General features: G+C 34.3%; 1 pseudogene; it reads right to left on the bottom strand.

The window, feature by feature from the left end:
• LOC123241774 overlaps nucleotides 1-18,989 on the bottom strand; it is a 52,193-nt pseudogene extending 33,204 nt beyond the window's left edge.
• Between the last annotated feature and the right edge of the window lie 2,569 nt (nucleotides 18,990-21,558).

Raw genomic sequence — 21,558 nt, 5'->3', positions numbered from 1 at the left:
TTGGGGAATGGCTGAACAAATTGTGGTATATGCTGGTGATGGAATACTATTGTGCTAAAAGGAATAATAAACTGGAAGAATTCCATGCAAACTGGAGAGACCTCCAGGAAGTGATGCAGAGCGAAAGGAGCAGAGCCAGAAGAACATTGTACACAGAGACTGATATATTATGGTAAAATCAAATGTAATGGGCTCCTGTACCAGCAGCACTGCAATGACACAAGACAGCTCTGAGGGATTTATGGTAAAGATGCTACACACACTCAGAGGAAGGACTGCAGGAGAGGAAACATATAAGATAAACAATTGCTTGAATGCATGGACTGAGGCAGACATGAATGGGAAACAGACCCTGAACAAGGACACTTGTTACAACCAGTGGAAATGTGCTTTGGCCATGGGTGGGGGGAGAGCGGGGGCTGAAGTGGAAAGTAGGGGCATAAAGTATGTAAACAGATTAAAAACAAATATTAATAAATGTCTAATAAAAAAAAAGAAAATAATCACTGACTTCACAGAGCTTCATGGGCATCATCTCTAACTGAACAACTTTTTCCTTACCACTACACTCCTAGGATTTCTGACTGTTCTGTAAGTGAACTGTCTTTAACATGCTGTCTTCCGCACTTTTCTTCTCCAATTAGAATGGCAGCTCCCTGAAATCAAGGCTTTGCTTGTATTGATTGATTGATTTGGTTGTTTGTTTATTATTGTATCTGTTCATTTATTTATTTATTTACTTGCTTATTTATTTATTTGTTCATTCATTCATTTATTTATTTGTTTGATTATTTATTTATTTTTCTTTGTGTTCCCAGGGCTTAGCACAGAGCCTGGCACTCAATAAATTCTTAGTTAATTATTTTCCTTTCATTCATTCAAATTTGGAGAGAATTGAGTAATACTGGATACAAGACAAAGTGACTATAAGGAGTAAGAAGTAACTTGTTAACTGAGTAGTAAACCAAGAAAAATTTAACAATGAAAAACATTTGGTTAACTCATAGTTAATTAGGAGAAAGAATTGATAAGGGAATGAGGTAAAAGTGATAGAAAGGAGTCATTCAACCTATGAGTATTTTGGGAGAAATCTTAAGTATACTAATCAGAATCCAAAGAGAGTATGATTGGTGGAAGTTTTTTTTTTTCCAGGAAGAAAATGCCATAAAAATTGTTGTATAAACTCAAAAGTAATTAATTTCCCAACAGGAAGAAAAAAATAGTTTTTTTTTAATTTTTATGGAAAGCCTCTCATTGGAAAAAGGATTATTATTCTGTTTGGGCTTAGAAGGCAGAAGTAAGATCAATGCGTAGTAACTGAGGAGAGGCAAATATAGCCCTGATATAGACAAAGTCTTCCTAACAAATGGAGCTGCCCGGGTAGTGGTGAGTTCTTCCTCATTAGAAGTTTTTAAGAATATGTTAGATGAGCATCTGTGAAGGACATTGCAATTGGATCCTTTCTGACTTTTGATGTTCCTTTGAATTCTGTAATTTTCTGATTCTGCAACAACAAGGCTGGTTTGGTACACTGAAGCTGTTACCCACCTCTTTCATATCTTCATAGAACAGGTAAAGAATTTGGTGTTTGTCTTTTGCATTCCACCATCCTTTAACATGATCATACCAGGAACCCCAGAGCACTGGTGGTGAAAGGAAGGAAAATGAAATAGAATAGTTAGCATCAGTTTTGTCAATTGTGGAATGGTGACTCAAATTCCACAACCTGATGAAGTAAGTCCTCAATTGTTGTTGTTGACTTTACTGACTTCTTTCAAAAGGAAATCATCATCAGGAAAGGCAGGATGAGAACATTTAACAAATTTAACTAGAAAACTATCACAAAGATCACAGTAGAGATCATTCTTTGTAATAGAAATGACAGTATATATGTAAATAATTATGTGTGTCTATTCTTATATTGTTCAGTTGTTTGCAATGTGTCTGATTCTTCCTTAAACTAGTTGGAGTTTTCTTGAAGAATATACTGGAATATGCTTTGTCATTTCTTTCCCTAGATCATTTTACTAATGAGGAAACTGAGGAAAACAGGGTTAAGTCCCTTGCCCAGGGTCACAGGCAAGTAAATGCCTGAGGCCAGAACTGAACTCAGGTCTTTCTGATTTCTGGCCTAGTGCCCTATCTGTTGGGTCACATAGTTGTTCCTTATTCATAGATTATATATGTATGTATATATATATACATATATATGTAAGATATGTGCATGTACTATGTGTATTTGTATATCTATATGTACGTGCATATATCTGTGTCCTTTTATACTTAACAAGGGAGGTAACATCACATTACAGATTGAGAGCCATAATCAGAGTCAGAAAACTGTTCTGCGTCCTGTGTCTGACATGTGCCTGAGCAAGTCACTTGACCTTCATTGCTCTGGGCAGCTCTCTAAGAAAGTTATTGCGACAAAGATGCTAGTCTATATTGGTAGAAGGAATTTCCTTGCAGAAAATTCCCTATAACAGTGAAATCATTGGTCCTTTCTGAATATACATGCTGTTATAAGGAAATGAGCAGGAGCTGGAGCTGGAAAGGCAGAGAAACACAAGATTCCAGAATTCTAAGGGAGTGACAGTGTGAGTTTCTTCTGAGAGCAGTTGAAAGTCTGGAGAGTTTGAGAGAGTGTTTGAACTCCTTGGGTGGATTGAGTTAGTTTGACCATTTCTCTGTTTCTTGTGGCTGTCCTTGATACAACTCTGTTCCTGTGTGTATCTTGTTGCTTCTGATTGACAGATATTCCTACAGAGCTGTTAGAGACATCGAAAGCCATCTGTCAGTGAGATCCTTTCCCTTTGAGCCCTTGTTCCTGCTTACCCTCCAATCTTACCATTTCTAGTCTCTACCTAAGGGGAAGGAATTTGGTTAGTGAGGTGTATGTATTAGAGGAACAGGGACGTTTAGGTAGATAGGTATATATTTATAGATCAGAAACCAAATACAAGAAGATAACAACTGGATTTGGGGAGAGGATACTTTATAGTATTTAATTAGATCATCCTAATTTCTTTCCCTTCCTTCTCTTACCTTGAATAAATACTGTTTTATATCATTTGGGTATACTGTAAGATTTATCCTATTGGCCTTCCCAAATCCTGAGCTTCTGATTTCTGGTTCTAACATTCATTCCTTGACTATTGTTATGTAGAGATGGTAACATCTCTACATAACACTATTTGAGATCTCTTATACCACCAAGTATCATTTAGATACATATTTAAATGACTACACATAGACACGCACAGACACACACTCACATTTTGCTACTTAAAAAATTTTAGGAAATGGATACTTTCAGGCCTTAACTGTATTAAAGCTCTCTATTCTCCAGGAACACTTCATTGCTTCCATCCAGCAGCAATGTGTAACAATAAATATACACTACATTCAGTTCAATCCTCTAATGGAGTTGTGATCTTGTCTGAAATCCTATTTTCTAAGATAATGATGAATCATAACCAATCTACCATTTGTTCCCATTTTGTGTTCCTTTTACTAATGTCTTTCTGTAAATCTTCTTCATAGGTTTTACCCAGTGCTGTAGGGTTTCCTTTAGATCTGTTGACACTTGGGCTGTCCAACAGCTATCTTTCACCTTTGTTGCATGCATCGAAGGTGACCATAGGCTATCAAGGACTAAACCAACAGTGTGTAAGCTCTGGCAGGATCTACCATGATGGAAAATCTTCAAGTGTGATTCCTGTTTCAGACAATCAGAAACCATTTGAGTATTTCCATCCCTGTCCTTCTATTCTTCTTTAAATAAATAACTTTGAGGAGGTTGGATACACTTTCATCTATGAAAGCTTCAGCATTTTGTGCCAGATCAAGAAGAGAGGAAGAAGGAAGCCGAATGGGAAATGATTAGCCATTTTCTGGTCATATGTCCTGGAAAAAAGTTCTTAACTCCTACCTCTTTGACTGAAATAGTGGAACAGTACCAAAGTTATACCAAGGTAAGTGCTTTAGAGAGAAGAAGTTAGAATTATAAAACTTTATAAAGGTAAAATAGTATTAAAACCATACATTTCGCAGCAGTATACTAGTATTAAGAGTTCACATATTTCACTTGATCTCTAGCATCTTCAAGTTTTTATTTCTTGTTTTCTTGGTCAAAAATTGTTTGAGAAATCTAGGTTAAGTACAAAAATAAAGGTAGAAATGACAGTCAATTAAAAAACACCTTTTAAAAAATTATTCAAATATTCCATTCCCCGAATCATCCTTGGAATGGTGGAAAAATGTTAATTCACCTCTAATTACCCATATAGAGAACTCTCTGTCAGACAACACTCTTGACAGTATTTGTATTCATTATTACTTTTGTGCCCTTGACCATATAATTTCTTTTTTTAAACTTTTATTAATATTCATTTTCGACATGGTTACATTATTCATGCTCCTACTTTCCCCTTCACCCCCTATAATCCCCCCCACCCATGGCCGATGCACATTTCCCCTTGTTTTAACATGTGTCATTGACAAAGACCTATTTCCTAATTGTTGTTAGTTGCATTGGTGTGGTAGTTTCAAGTCTACATCCCCAAGCATGTCCACCTCAACCCATGCGTTCAAGCAGTTGTTTTTCTTATATGTTTCCTCTCCTGCAGTTCTTCCTCTGAATGTGGGTAGCGTTCTTTACCATAAATCCCTCAGAATTGTCCTGTGTCATTGCATTGCTGCTGGTACAGAAGTCCATTACATTCAATTTCACCACAGTATATCAGTCTCTGTGTACAGTGTTCTTCTGGCTCTGCTCCTTTCGCTCTGCATCACTTCCTGGAGGTCTTTCCAGTTCAAATGGAATTCCTCTAGTTTATTATTCCTTTGAGCACAATAGTATTCCATCACCAGCATATACCACAATTTGTTCATCCATTACCCAATTGAAGGACATACCCTCTTTTTCCAGTTTTTTGCCACTACAAAAAGTGCCGCTATAAATATTTTCATACAAGTCTGTTTATGATCTCTTTGTGGTACAAACCCAACAATGCTATGGCTGGATCAAAGGGGCAGGCATTCTTTTATAGCCCTTTGAGCATAGTTCCAAATTGCCAGCCAGAATGGTTGCATCAATTCACAACTTCACCAGCAATGCATTAATGTCCCAATTTTGCCACATCCCCTCCAACATTCATTACTCTCCCCTTCTTTCATTTTAGCCAATCTCCTAGGTGTGAGGTAATACCTCAGAGTTGTTTTGATTTGCATTTCTCTAATTATTAGAGATTTAGAACACTTTCTCATGTGCTTATTGATACTTTTGATTTCTTTACCTAAAAATTGCCTATTCATGTCTCTTGCCCATTTATCAATTGGGGAATGGCTTGATTTTTATACAATTGCTTTAACTCCTTGTATATTTGAGTAATTAGACCCCTGTCAGAGTTTTTTTTTTTATAAAGATTTTTTCCCAATTTGTTGTTTCCCTTCTGATTTTGGCTGCATTGTTTTTGTTTGTACAAAAGCTTTTTAGTTTAATATGATCAAAATCATTTAATTTACATTTTGTAATTTTCTCTAACTCTTGCTTGGTTTTAAAATATTTCCTTTCCCAGAGATCTGACAAGTGTTCACTTAACTTGTTTATAGTTTCCCTCTTTATATTGATGTGATTCACCCATTCTGAATTTATCTTGGTGTAGGGTGTGAGATGTTGATCTAAACCTCATATTTCCCATATTGTTTTCCAAATTTGCCAGCAGTTTTTGTCAAATAGTGGATTTATGTCCCAAAAGTTGGACTCTTTGGGTTTATCATACACTGTCTTGCTGACGTCATGTACCCCAAGTCTATTCCACTGATTTTCCCTTCTGTCTCTTAGCCAGTACAATATTGTTTTGATGACTGCTGCTTTATAGTATAGTTTAATATCTGATACTGCTAGGCCTCCTTCCTTCACATTTTTTTTCATTATTTCTCTTGATATTCTTGATCTTTTGTTATTCCAAATGAACTTTGTTATAGTTTTTCCTAATTCAGTAAAGAAGTTTTTTGGTAGTTTGATAGGTATGGTCTTAATAGGTAAATTAATTTGGGTAGAATGGTCATTTTTATTATATTAGCTCATCCTACCCAGGAGCAATCAATGTTTTTCCAATTATTTAGGCCTAGTTTTATTTGTTTGGAAAGTGTTTTGTAGTTGTTTTCATATAATTCCTGCATTTGTTTTGGTAGATAGATTGCTAAGTACTTTATATTGTCTAGGGTGATTTTAAATGGTGTTTCTCTTTCTACTTCTTGCTGCTCTAGTGTGTTGGAAATATATAGAAATGCTGATGATTTATGTGCATTTATTTTGTATCCTGCAACTTTGCTAAAGTTGTTGATTATTTCTACAAGCTTCTTAGTTGATTCTCTAGGATTTTTTAAGTAGACCATCATATCATCTGCAAAGAGTGATAGCTTAGTCTCCTCCTTGCCTATTTTGATACCTTCAATTTCTTTTTCTTCTCTAATTGCTACTCCTAGTGTTTTCAGTACTATGTTGAATAATAGAGGTGATAATGGGCATTCTTGTTTCACTCTTGATCTTATTGGGAAGGCTTCTAATTTATCCCCATTGCATATGATGCTTGTTGATGGTTTTAGGTATATACTGTTTATTATTTTTAGGAAAGGTCCTTCTATTCCTATACTTTTCAGTGTTTTCAATAGGAATGGATGCTGTATTTTGTCAAAGGCTTTTTCAGCATCTATTGACATAATCATGTGATTTTTGTTTTTTAGATTGTTGATATGGTCAATTATGTGGATTGTTTTCTGAATATTGAACCATCCTTGCATTCCTGGTATAAATCTCACCTGATCATGGTGGATGATCCTCTTGATCACTTGTTGGAGTCTCTTTGCTAGTATTCTATTTAAGATTTTTGCATCTATGTTCATTAGGGAGATTGGTCTGTAGTTTTCTTTCTCTGTTTTTGATCTCCCTGGCTTTGGAATCAGTACCATATTTGTGTCATAAAAGGAATTTGGTAGGACTCCTTCTTTGCTTATCATATCAAATAATTTGTATAGTATTGGGATTAGTTGCTCTTTGAATGTCTGATAGAATTCACTTGTGAATCCATCAGGCCCTGGCAATATTTTCATAGGGAGTTCTTTGATGGCTTGTTCAATTTCTTTTTCTGATATGGGATTATTTAGGTATTCTATTTCTTCTGCTGTTCATCTAGGCATTATTTATTTTTGTAAATATTCATCCATATCACCTAGATTGTTATATTTATTGCCATATAATTGAGCAAAAGAGTTTTTAATGATTGCCTTAATTTCCCCTTCATTAGAGGTGAGGTCTCCCTTTTCATCTTTCATACTGTCAATTTGGTTTTCTTCTTTCCTTTTTTAAATTAGATTGATCAGAACTTTGTCTATTTTATCTGTTTTTTCAAAATACCAGCTTCTAGTCTTATTTGTTAATTCAATAGTTCTTTTACATTTGATTTTATTAATTTCTTCCTTGATTTTTAGTATTTCTAATTTAGTTTTCATCTGGGGATTTTTAATTTGCTCACTTTCTAGTTTTTTAAGTTGCATGCCCAATTCAATAATCTCTGCCATCCCTAATTTGTCAACATATGCACTCAAGGATATAAATTTCCCCCTGAGTACTGCCTTGTGTAAAAGTGAAAATTGGGAAAAAGCCATCTAGAAGTGTATATATTTCTATGGACATGGGAAATGTATCAAAACTACATTTCCCGTGGTCCAGCTGTTTCCGTTTCCAGGAATTTGGGGCATGGGGAGGTCTACGTCGACGCAGAGAGGGTTTTAAATCTCCTGGGTTAGGAGGGAGTGGTCTTTTTTGCCAGTAGGGTCTTGGCTAGCAAACAGGAGACAGTAATGGAGGCGGCAGTTTTGAATGCTTACAAGCGCGTGGTCTAATGATTTTATCTATCAGCATGGCTTTAATTAAAATACTATTTTATATATTTATACCTTTATCATTTTTAATATTTATACTTGGCTGCATCCCACAGAGTTTGGTTGGATGTCTCATCATTGTCATTTTCTTCAATGAAATTATTGATTGTTTCTATGATTTCTTCTTTGACTAACTGGTTTTGGAGAATCATATTATTTAATTTCCAATTGATTTTTGATTTGCCTGTCCAGGTGCCCTTACTAATTATTATTTTTATTGCATTATGATCTGAGAAGTTTACATTTATTATTTCTGCTCTTTTGCATTTCTTTGCAATGTTTCTATTCCCTATTACATGGTCAATCTTTGTGAAATGTGCCATGTGCTGCTGAAAAGAAGGTGTATTCTTTTTCGTCCCTATTTGTTTTTCTCCACATATCAATTAAATCTAATTTTTCTAGGACTTCATTCACCCCTCCTACCTCTTTCTTATTTATTCTCTGGTGTGATTTATCTAGATCAGAAAGGAATATTTAGATCTCCCACTATTATGGTTTTACTATCTATTTCCTTCTTGAGCTCTGCCATTTTCTCCTTTATGAATTTGGATGCTATGCCACTTGATGCATATATATTGAGCACTGTTATTTCCTCATTATCTATACTGCTTTAGTCATGATATAATGACCTTCCCTGTCTTTTTTAATCATATCTATTTTTACTTTGGCTTTGCCAGAAATCATAATAGCCACTCCTACCTTCTTTTTCTCATTTGATGCCCAAAAGATTTTGCTCAAGTCCTTAACCTTAAACTTATGTATGTTTACCCACCTCATATGTGTTTCTTATAGACAACATATGGTAGGATTTTGGTTTCTAATCCACTCTATTTACTTCCATTTTATGAGCGAGTTCATCCCATTCATATCCAGAGTTATAATTATCAGTTGTGCATTTGCTGACAGTTTTGTATCCTCCCCTAGTCCTACCCGTTCTTCTTACACTATTTCCTTTTAAACCAGTGGTTTGCTTTAAGCCAGTAACCCTCATCCCCTCCCTTGATTAACTTCCCTTTCTACCTCCTCCCTTATTATTCCCCTCTTTTTAGTTTTAAAGGCCTAATGAATTCCCTCCCCTTTCTTCTCTGCTCCCTTTTTTGATGTCCCCACTCCCCTGCTCCCCTTGGTTTATCCCTTCTGACTTTCTTAGTAGGGTTAGATAGAGTTTTATATCCTAATGGATAATATAGCTAGTCTTCCCTCTCAGGGTTAATTACACTGAGAATAAGGTTTAAATATTACCTCTTAATGCTCTCTTCCTCTCCTTCTAATAACAGTATTTGTCCCCTCCCCTTCCCATGCCCTCTTTGTGTGTAATAGAATATCCTATTTTTCTTATTCACTGAAGTTTCTCTTGGTGTCCCCTACTATTCACCCTACTCTTTCTCTCCCTCAATATCATCTTCGACCATTTAGTATTCCAACCTCTCCTTATGAATTATTCTTCTGATTACTATAATAGTGAATACTATAATAATGAATAGAGTTCACTACAGAGAATTACACAAAGCATTTCTCCACATATGAATACAGATAATTAGAACTTATTGAAGCCCTTAAAGAGGCAAATTTAAAAAATGTGAGTTTTCTTTCTTTCCCCTTTGTTTCTTATTGACCTTTTCATGTTTCTCTTGATTTTTGTGGTTGGATATCAAACTTTCCATTTAGTCTTGGTCTTTTCTGTGCAAATACTTGGAAATCTTCTATGTTGTTGAAAGCCCATACTTTTCCCTGGAAGTATATAGTCTGTTTTGATGGGTAGTTGATCCGTGGTTGAAGACCAAATTCTCTTGCCTTTCTGAATATCATATTCCAAGCCTTGTGGTCTTTTAGTGTGGAGGCTGCCAGATCCTGTATGATCCTGATTGGTTCTCCTTAATATCTGAATTGTCTCTTTCTGGCTTCTTGTAAAATTTTTTTCTTTTACTTGGAAGCTCTTGAATTTGGCTATTATATTCCTGGGGGTTGCCTTTTCAGGGTCTAGTGTAGAGGGTGATCTATGGATCTTTTCAATGTCTATATTGCCCTCTTGTTGTAGAACTTCAGGGCAATTTTGCTGAATAATTTCTTTTAGTATGGAGTCCAAATTTCTATTAATTTCTGCCTTTTCAGGAAGACCAATGATTCTCAGATTGTCTCTTCTAGACCTGTTTTCTTGGTGTGTCACTTTCTCATTGAGATATTTCATGTTTCCTTCTATTTTATCAGTCTTTTGACTTTGTTTTATTTGTTCTTGCTGTCTTGAGAGATCATTAGCTTCTAATTGCTCAATTCTAGCCTTTAGGGACTGGTTTTCTGCTATAATCTTTTTGTTTTCCTTTTGAATCTGGTCATTTCTGGTGTTCAATTTGCTTATCAGTTCATTTGATTTCTGAGCCTCACCTTCCAATTGAAAAATTCTGTCTTTTAAACTGTTATTTTCTTGCCAGATCTCTTCCATCTTTCTCATCATCTCAGATTTGAACTCTTCAATAGCTTGTATCTAGTTTTCATTATTTTGGGAAGGTTTGGATATGATTGCTTGTTTGTTCTCCTCTGCTGTTTGCTCTGTTGTCTGGATTTTCTCTGTCTAAAAGTTGTTGAGTGTTACAGATTTCTTCTTGATGATCTTTCTCTTCTGGGGTTCTTGATTTTGGCTTGCCATTTTTAGCCCTGTGCCTTCTCCTCTTCATCCTCATGCTAAGGGTCTGCCTGAGCTCTCTAGGCTCCTGAGGTCTCAGGTCTTGTTGTTCTCGGGGTCAAGCCTCCTTGTTGTCTTGCGCCCTGGCCTTGGCACTGTAGGTGGTGTGGCGGGTGGGGGAGGGTGTTGCTCAGCTTGCTCTAGTGAGAGCTGTTTCACCCCTTTATAGCATGGAAATGCCCCAATTCCATGTACCTTCAACGCTGCGCCCTGTTGCGGGGTCCCTTCATTCATCTGGATTTGTTTTTATGTCCCCTTGAGGAGTCCTATATGCTGAGGTTAGGAGAGGTTAAGCAGCTGCTTTTTACTCTGCTGCCATCTTAACTAAGAACCTCAAGCCAAGGCCAGACCATATTATTTCTGCTTATTGTTGTATAGGGACAGGCAGGGTGATACTGTGAAAAGATGGATGAGTGTAGTTTGTACTTTAGGAAGAACTTTCAAAATCAGTGAGATAAAAAAATCAATTGGAGTATGTATTCATTGCATGTACTTTACATTATGCCAGGCTAATATCTTCTTTGTTATTTGATCCTTCCAACAACTGTGAGATAGGTATAACAAATATGATCCTTATTTTATAGATGAAGAAATTGAGGTTCAGTGAAGTTAATGATTTGATAAGGCCATATAGTTGTTACTAGTTTTAGTAGAAGTATTAAGGCTTTCATAACTTTGAAACTACTAGCTTCATATATTCTATGCAATGTTCTGTGTGCTGTAAGTTCTCCATCATTGTTCTTGACCAGCAAATGATTTTGGTAAAGAATTTATAAGTAAATTTATTCTACTCTGATAGTTTGTAGCATTAGATTTTTGAGGAAATCTAATTTTATTAATATCAATAGTATACTGCACACTTAGAAAATTTGGTTAGTGCTAATGCCAGGTGATCTGTGAATCAAGTGACCACAGATCTGATTCCACTCACCTCTTCCATTCATGAAAGCCTCTATGTACTCTTCAAAGGTGTCTGGTTCAGGAAAATAATAAGATACCAGGCAATCTTTTGCATTTCTTGCCACGTAGATTATCTGCAATGGATTCAGATGTAGGTGAAACCAATGAAATGCAGTGAAAAAGAAAATAAGAGAACAATATTCATGCTTTTAATTAGGAATTATTAAAAATACTCATTTTAAAATTCAATTGTATTTTATTTCAGTTCTGAATTCTCTGACCTCCTCAATGAAAAAATAAGAAAAACAAAACCCACTACAAATATTTAGAGATAAGCAAAATAAATCTTTGCATTAATCATGTCCAAAGAATCCTCATTATTTACTCTGGGTTCATGATCTCTCTATCTGATAGCAGGTGTTATGTTAAATTATGAATCTTCTGGAATTATGTGTTAACATTTTGTTGATTAGTGTTAAATTTTTAAAAGATAATTCATGAATTATTTGCCCTGTTCTACCCACTTCTTTGTGCATCTATTCATACAAATCTTCCTAAATTTATCTGAAATCATTCTCATGATAATTTCTTACAGGGGGAAGCTGGGTGGCTAAGTCCTTGAGATGGGAAGTCTCAGGTTCAAATCTGGTCTCATTCACTTCCTACCTGTGTCACTCAGGGCAAGTCACTAATCTCCCATTGCCTGGCCCTTACCAGTCTTTTGCCTTGGAACCAATACAAAGTATTGATTCTAAAATGGAAGGTAAGGGTTTTAAAAAATAATTTCCTACAGCATGATAATATTCTGTAACATTCATATATCTGTTTTCCAATATTCCTCCTCCATCAATTTCATGGACTTGAGATTATAACTCAGTTTTAATTTTCACTTCTCTAAATATTAGTGATTTAGAATTTTTTGATGTAGTTATTGATAGTGTATATTTCTTCCTCTGAAGACTTTCTATTCAACTTCCCATTCCTTTGAGTATTAATTGGTAAATGACTCTTATTTTTATAAATTTGCCTCTAATTTCTTATATGTAGTATATAAATAAGACCTTTATCAGAGAAACTTTCTATCAACATTTCTCTCCAAATTTCCTAATCACTTTTAAATTTGTCTGCAATAGTATTGTTTGTACAACATTCAAAAATATGTAACGAAAATTGTTCATTTTCCTTCCTATGAGCCTTTGTTTTGCTTTTCTGGTCATGAACTCTTTTTGCTAACCAAAGATTTGAGAGGCATCTGTGCTCCTCCAATTTGCTCATAATGCTAACATTGTTGTTAAAATAATATACCCATTTGGAGCTTCTATCTTATTGTATAGTTTAAGATATTGGTTGATTTCTAGTTTCTGATAGATTATTTTCCATTTTTCCTAATATTTTTTTTCACATAGTGAGTTATTGCTTCGATATCTGGGATTTTTATGTTTAACATATAATCCTATGTTCATTTGTGTAAACTTATGTTCATACATATATGCACACACATTTATGTCTCTCTATGGGTATATATGCATGTATACATCTATTTATGAACACATAATTCTATTCCATTCCATTCTTCAGTCTTACTATTTCTTACAGAGGGTCAAATTTTCTTAATGATTATTGATATGTAGTATACTTTGAATTTGAGTTCCTGAACCCCCAGGCCCTTTTTTTCACCACATTTTAAAATTAACTGTCTTAATATTCTTGATCTTTTTCCTCCCTCCTGATGAATTTTATTATTGTCTTTTCTAGTTCTATAAAATATTTATTTAGTGCTTTTATTGGCATGGCAGCGAATAAGAACATTAATTTAATTTGTGCCATATTTATTGTTATATTCACTTAATCTTAGCAGTTATTTTTCTGGTTATTAGATTTATCTTTATTTTTGTGACAAGTGTTTTGTAACTGTGTTTATATACTTCTAGGTGTCTTATCAGTTAGATACCTGAGTATTTTATGTTATATGTTTTAAATGGATTTTTTCTCCTTTTTTCCTTTTGGGTTTTATTGGCAATATACTGAAATGCTAATGATTTCTGTGAGTTTATTTTATACCTTGAAATTATGCTGACTTTATTAATTATTTCAATGAGTGAACAGTAATGTTGATTTGGAGTTAGGAGTAATAATAATTAATAATGCAGAATGAGATACACTTTTTTGAATATAGCCAAAGAGAATTTGTTTTGCTTGATTTATACATATTTATTATAAGGGTTGTATTTTATTTTTTCATTTTCTTAATGAGGAATAGAGGTAGGAGAGAGAAAAATGTACTTAATAATCGAATAAAATTTAAAAAATTAAATTAAATAACAAATACCCTGTCATGTCTTAATTTTGAAGAAGCTATTACAATTGTTCACTAAGGCCTATTCACAAGTCAAGAGATGAGCTTGATTTTATTGGTATTTCAAAGGTATAGAATTCTAGATGAAAACCTATGCATAAGTCAAGAGATAATTTTGATCTAGTGATTTTATTGGGATAGAATTTTGAGGTGAGGAAATTCCTTCTACCTTTGCAGGCTACCTCCATCTCTTGTATCTCATGATTTTAGAGAATTGCCTGATGTACTAAGAGGTCAAGTTACTTGTGTAGGGTCCCAATGCTTATTTATGTCTGAGGCAGGATTTGAATTTTGATTTTCTGGAATTTGAAGCTGACTTTCTAATGACTATACTATGATATTTGTCCATATGTCAGCAAATGTTTCTAAATTTCATAGTATTTGTCAGCAAATATTCCTTCTTCCTCCACATTCATCTTTTGAATTGTTTTCTATACACAGAGCTGAAAAAAATTTAAAAATAAAATAAAGTGGGACCATGACCCAGAGATAGTCAATGAGAGAAGGTATAGACTCATCTCTTAGTACTCAGAATGATAAACTTCTGTGCATTTCTTGGTATTGTGAAAGTATAACTATCTGCTATCCAATCTACTAGATAATTTTTTAAACCTTTACCTTATGTCTTAGAATTAATATTGGGTGTTGGGTCTAAGGCAGAAGAGTGGTAAGGTATAGGCAATGCGGGTTAATTGACTTTCCCAGGTTCACATGGCCAGGAAGTATCTGAAGTTAGATTTGAAAAAAAAAAGAATGTCTTGTTTTTCTCTAGAATACAAGTTATTGCTACATGAGTGAGATTTGAATTTCTGGGTGATCTTACCTTTGAATTTTGTTTCCAGAAGGATGGTGGTACCATCTGGACAGGTAGATGGGTTTTCAGTGTTCTTGGAGAAGGCATTTTCATAGCTAGACCCAAACCTGAAAAATCATGTATTGCCATTTAAAAGTCATTCAGATTCCCTCTGCTAGATAGTTTTTGTGTTACTGTTGCATTGACATTTCAAAGAAAATTTTACTTTATATGAAATGATAATTTTTTTACTGTCGTGCCCTCCTTTCTGAATATTTAATAGTAGCAATAATAACTAGCATTTATATAATGCATTAAGGTTTGCAAAGCACTTTACCTATATTAACTCATGTGATCTGAAGATGATTTATTGTCAGTAGCAGTGCAGATAGTTCTCTGTTCTCTGATATAAAAGCACAATATCATCAGATGGAAGGTAGTTTGGGGAACCAAGGAAACATATGAATTGTGCCTCTTTACACATCATTTGAGAAATGCTTGACTACCCATCGTGTTTATACACACCTGATATGGGGATAAAGAGAGGGTATCAGAAGAGAAGAGTCCTGTACCTTTAGAGCAGTGATTCCCAAAGTGGATGCTACCGCCCCCTGGTGGGTGCTGCAGCAATCTAGGAGGGTAATGATGGCCACAGGTGCATTTATCTTTCCTATTAATTGCTTTTAAAATTTTTAAAAATTAATTTCCAGGGGGCTAAGTAATATTTTTTCTGGAAAGGGGTTGGTAGGCCAAAAAAGTTTGAGAACCACTGCTTTAGAGGAAGGAGGATGTTTGTTGGATCTCAGTAGCTCTAGCCTATGATATGGGTGCATTGCCTTGGGTGCCCCAGTTGTTCAGTGGTTTTAAAAGTGACCAGAAATCCATGTGACTGCAGGATTTATGAATTTAATGAGAATTACTTGATATTAATTTCTATTACAAATTGCTAAGAGATTCAAGTCTTTTAAGATGACATTTGAGAGGAGAAAATTAAATAATCAATGTAGGTAGTAGGCAGCTAATGAAGACCTTTAGGCTGGTTCAAGACATGTTATGTCCCAATAGGGGAGAACTTTTTTTTTAAAAAAGGAATCTTGGGTCGGTCATATATGACCTAGAGAGAACATGCTGGATGAGATGATTTTGGTTTTCATATTTAAAATACACTCTATTTCCTAAACTTATAATGACAAATATCTACATATGCACATAGACATATGTGCAAGCTTACAGGTGCATACATATGTACATAAAGAAATGAATGCATATATGTATCATTCTCTAGGTGAACCTTTAAGTAAATTTGTAAGGCATAAACAGTATGGAGTACAGTAGGAAGACTGCACTGTTTTCTGAATCATTATCATTATTCTTTCATCCCACTTGGTTGCCATATTATCAAAGAAATGGCAATAGTAAATGCACTCTCATTCCTAAAAGGATATTTTAGGACTACGAAAACTAATGCAGAACTTTGAGTCACTTTCTGGGAGTAAAAAGTTGCGATTATCAGTAGAATAAGAGATAGGCAAAGAACTGCAACAGAATAGATATGGGTTGTTTCATTTAAAGATTGTAAGTGTCAGGCTCATACCTTCTCCTCTATTTGCATCCTCATTTTTGAAAAAACAGCAGGTAAGATAAAAGAGAAGAAAAATATAAGAGGACCAGACATTTAGCAATCATAACTCGGAACTTAAATGGAATCCATTAATGGCTTAAAAAAAAACACTTTTTCTTCTCTCTTAGAATCAGTACTAAGTATCAATTATAAGATAGAAGAGTGGTAAAGTGGTAAAGGTTCAGCAATAGGGGTTAAGTGATTTGTCCAGGACCACACAGCAATTAATGGCTTTTTATAGAGTATATTTCTAATCTATGGTAAAGAAGAGGACTATCCTGACCACAGGCACATGTTTTTAAGATAGGAGGCTGAACTGTAGTTGTGGACAGAGTTCTCCTTTAAAAGAAGCTAAAGGGTTCAGGACCAATCAGATTTTAGTTGAGCAAACTTACCAGAATGAAAGGGTGGAGATAGAATTAACTCAATAAAAGGCTACCTATATAAGGTGCTAGCTTGTTGGCACTTCTCTACATTCCCATCATTTTGTATCATATCCACAATCTCTTGTGTCCATGTTGTACCTGAGAGAATTTGGAATGATTACTCTTAAGTTTACAAAATTAAAATGTATTTTAATCCTACACAATTCATTTATTCATTCAACAAATGAAAACACTTGCTATTTGTAAGGCATTATTAGAGATGTGAAATTAAAGATTGAGTCAATTCATTCAATAAGCACTTTTCAAGAACCCCTTATGTCTTAAGTACTCTAGTGCTATTCTCTGGGAGAGGTGTAATATTTTAGTAAGGGGCTCATAGTCTACTGAGAAGTTTGAAAAAAACAAAGATTAATAATAGAAAGTACTGAAAAGTATTCAGAAAACTGCAAAATAAATTGTTTTGTGAGGTCTGAAAAGAGATTGACATTACCAGCTTGGTGGGAGAGTGGGCCAGGTTTGTTCAGGGAATGCTTCATGGCAACATTGGAGTTGGATTTTGAAGAATGGGTAAAAATTAAATATTTAAACAGGAAAACATGCATATTTCAGGTATAAGAATAAATACTTTAAACAAATCCAGAGAAGCAAGAAGATATACAGCACAGTTCAAGAAAAAATTGTTGGAGCATTGACTTTGGTGAGATATTAAGTAAGCATTCCTGATCTTCAAGGAGCTTAGGGTGATATCTATTTTTCTCAGGAAGGATCACCAGAAAAATAATAGACAAAAGACTTCTGTAAAATGCGGAATGAAAGACAATGTAGTAAAATGATGCGTGTTCTGCCAAGTGCTTTATATATGTTAGAGGCAGCTGTAAGTTATTGGGTATAGAACTGGCCAGGAAGATGTAGGTTGAAATCTCATCTCTGACACTAACTTTATTGCCCTCTAATAGGAGAGAATATAAGAGGATGTTAATCCTCTGTTGGCAGTCTTTTTTTTTTAATGAAGATAATGGAAACAGCACAAACCTCTGACTTGTATCCAAATTCTTTCTACTTACACAACTTTCATCTTAGTTCAGGCATCCCTCACTCCCAAGTAGATTATTTTAAAGGCAACCAATTAGGGCTCCTTGCCTAAAATCTCTCCTTAATAAGTTACGTTTTCCACATTGAGGCCAAAATAATTCTGTGTTAGCAGTAATCTTACCATGTAATTCTCCTATTCATAGAGCTCCAGTGGCTTCCTATTGTCTCTTGGATAAAAATATAAACTCTTTGGCCTTTAAAACCTATACAACTTGAACTCAATCTAAATTTCCTTCTAATGAGACAGTATACCCTCACTGGTACTGCATGAGCCAAACAAAATGGCATGTTTGAGATCTTTACATGTGATATTCCATCATGCTATACATGCCCTCCTAAAATCTACATCATTGAGGAACTCCCTGCCTTTAACATTTAGCTCAAACTCAATCTTGTTCATGTCCTTTCTTACCCACCAAGTGCTTGTGTCTTCCCTCTGAAGTGTGAAAGGCCAGATACCATAGTGTAAGCATAACAATATCCAGACAGCCATAAAGAGGAAAACAACCCTTTCTAATTCCTTCTAAACATAACTCATTAGGAGTTGGGGTTATAGAAGATCGTATCCAAGCTAGACTGATACCAGACACTTTATTTTATTCCAGTTCATTATGGAAAATATAACACAATTATCTTACACTAGAGCACTGGGTTAATGTCAATTCCAAAATTTAACTTAGGCAAAATTGCAAATATGACTTTCTGCCTTCTCCTTCTTTATTTTAATCTCTACTCCCTTTTACCTTTTGATCCTTGGAGGCAAAATTATTTTTCTCTTTCTATCCTATTTAATAACTGTCCTATTCCCTTAATTAAGAAGAGATTCATCAAACTTCTTAATGTGTATTAGAAGGAAACAAACTCTTAGGTTTGGTGGAGGTTAGCAAAGTTAGTAGGGTACTATTTGCCATTTTGCTAGGGGCTAGTTGTGCAGTAAAAAAAGAAAATGAGTTTGAACATTAACATGAAAATCCATTAGAAGGCTATTCCTTTTGCCCTCATAATGCAAGATTAATCTCTATTACTTTGATTTCCATATACTTACCTGATTTTGCATAAGTTGCAATGAGCAAATCATCAGGCTTGGCTTGGAAGTTCCAAATCTTGTCCCAGTTATCATATATCAATTTGTTCACGAGAACCCCATTAATCTCTTTGTTTTCTGGACTTGGAGATTCTATTATATTGAGATCATTCATCTTCTGAAGAGACATTGTATGATGGTACTGGTACTTGGTAACTGCTTAAAGAAAATGTGCACCTTGTCCACTTTTTCAAAGTTAATTGTACAAATACCTTACTTACTGTTACTGTTTTTTAAAAAATTAATTTGTTTGTTAAAGTTCTGAAGTATCTCCTACCCTCCTTTATCTCCCCACAGTAAAGAAGGCATTTTTAAAGTAAAAGATATATGTATATATACAGCTGACTTGCTTGTTTCTGTTTATCAGTTCTTTCTTTGGGGGTAGATATATGCAAGTCATTTTTCAAATAATATTTCTGTTTCTGTATATAATGTTCCCTTGGTTCTGCTTTATGAAGAATGAAATAAGAAAACAGTAGTAAGCTAGACAGGTTTTGGCCTCAAGCAGCTTATATTTTAGTAAATGAATATATCATAAATAATATAATTTTGGTCTGAGAGGAGTTTTTGGACAAGAACTTCATAGTATTAGTAATTGGTGTCATAGGGCAACTAATCAACACATCTTGTGAAAAGGAACTCTTTTTCCGGAGACTACTGAGAGGGATACTGGCTTAATGTAATGAAAACTAATTAGAATAGTTTTAATTCTTGCTCTGCTACAATTCATTTGTTTGGCAAATCACTTCTCTCTGAAACTTAGTTCCCTCTTTTGTAAAAAAGGTGAGTTAAGTTATATAGACTTCTAACCATACAATTTATGATCTTATGAATTCATACTCTCTCTTATCAGATAGTCATTGTCCTCTTGGTGGACCTCAGAAGATTTTAGAATTCAGTAGTGACTTTTAAGGAGGCCACATACTATAGTAAATAGAAATCTGTCCTTAGAAAATAAGAAACAAGTATTGTCTAAATTCTGACAAGCTCTTCTGGTCAGTTATGCTAGGCATCAGAAAACAGTAGTGATAATAATTATCCCACTACCCTCGTCCACCCAACACCCTCTCTCAGGAAAGAGTGCAAGTCACTCAGCTTGGAGTGTTGCTTATAAACCCACACTCTTAACTGTTCTTAACTGTCCCTCTCTTGGGGTTCTATGAGGTAATTCACCCCACTTAAGATTCTTTTAGCTACAGTAATAAATAGAAATCTTGTCTTAGAAACTACAGAACAAGTCTCATCCATAACACACGTTGACTGTGTAACACTGGAAAAGTCACTTATCCTCTCAAAGATCTTGGTAACTCTTTAAGACTATGGGTTATTGGTAAGATGCCTACCTGCATTGGTGGAAGGGAATATCCTCCTTGGGAGTTCCCTATCATAACTTCAGTGTTTTGCTATTTTAATATAAAGAATTGCCTGTGAACTTTGAGACTCTGCTATATCAGTGGTTCTTATCCAGGATCTTTGAAATTTTCTTAATTTGAATATACTGACAACTACATTTCAATACAATTGATTTCCTTCATAATCCTAAGCATTATATTTGTGTTTCAAAATATAATTCAAGAAGGTTCCATAGGCTTCTCCTGTCTCCCAAAGGAGTCCAGGACTCAAAACTGTTAACTCCTGATCTATAAGATGACATTTGTTACTTTCACTGTCAAGAAGTGAAATTATAGCCCTCACTTTTAATCACTTTCATAAAATAATTATTTTTATATAAGTGACTTGAGTTTACAAACTTTGTTGGATCATTGGTCACTAGGAGGAAAACTGGAAATTACACTAAACTGAATTAGTGTTTTATGATAATCGGAATTGTCCAATCACATTAGGCTAAAAATGCTAAACTTATTTATTTAATATCATGAAAACTGAATTAAGGAGAGGTTCTTAAACTGAGTTCTATAAAATTGTTTAAAGTGTATCATAGCTCAGTGGATTGAGAGTCAAACCAAGAGACAAGATGTTCTAGGTTCAAATCTCACCTCAGACACTTTCTATATGTGTGAGCTTGGGCAAGTCACTTAATCTCCATTGCCTAGCTCTTTCCACTCATTTGCCTTGGAAAGTATTGAATCTAAGGCGGAATGTAAGGTTTTAAAAAATATATATGTTATGATAATTGTATTTCATAAATAATTTTTCCTTGTATTCCTATGTATTTTATTTCATGGATTTAAAAACATTATTTTAAGAAGGGATCCATATGTTTCACTGGACTCCTAAAGTAATTCATGATCCAAAAAATGTTAAGAACAAATAAGTTACTGTTAGATGAACTTCTTTGTCCCTTGTTTAGCTGTAATGTTCTGTATTACCTAATTTCACAATAAAGCAAACATGATTTGATTTCATAATCAAATGGGACAATGAATGTAGATTGATTTATAAACCTTAAGCGGTATATCAATGTTTGCCATTATTATTTTTATAGAAATTTTTCTCATTTCTTCTATTCATTTTAATAAAATAATATGATTACTATTGTTCCTTTCTTTATCTTCATTTTCAATAGAATTTAGATGAAACAGTCTGGGGACTTATCATTATATCACTGTATATATACATGAATATGTATCTATAGGTATACAAATATAAAAAATTATATTCATATAAACTTTAATTTAATAATTTAAATTAGTTTAATTTAAATTACTTTGTATTTAAATTCAATATATTATATATTC

The sequence above is a fragment of the Gracilinanus agilis genome, chromosome 3 (genome assembly GCF_016433145.1).
Source record: "Gracilinanus agilis isolate LMUSP501 chromosome 3, AgileGrace, whole genome shotgun sequence".
Lineage (NCBI taxonomy): Eukaryota > Metazoa > Chordata > Mammalia > Didelphimorphia > Didelphidae > Gracilinanus > Gracilinanus agilis.
Note: the sequence above shows the minus strand (reverse complement) of the source record. Positions and strands in the feature narration are given on the sequence as shown.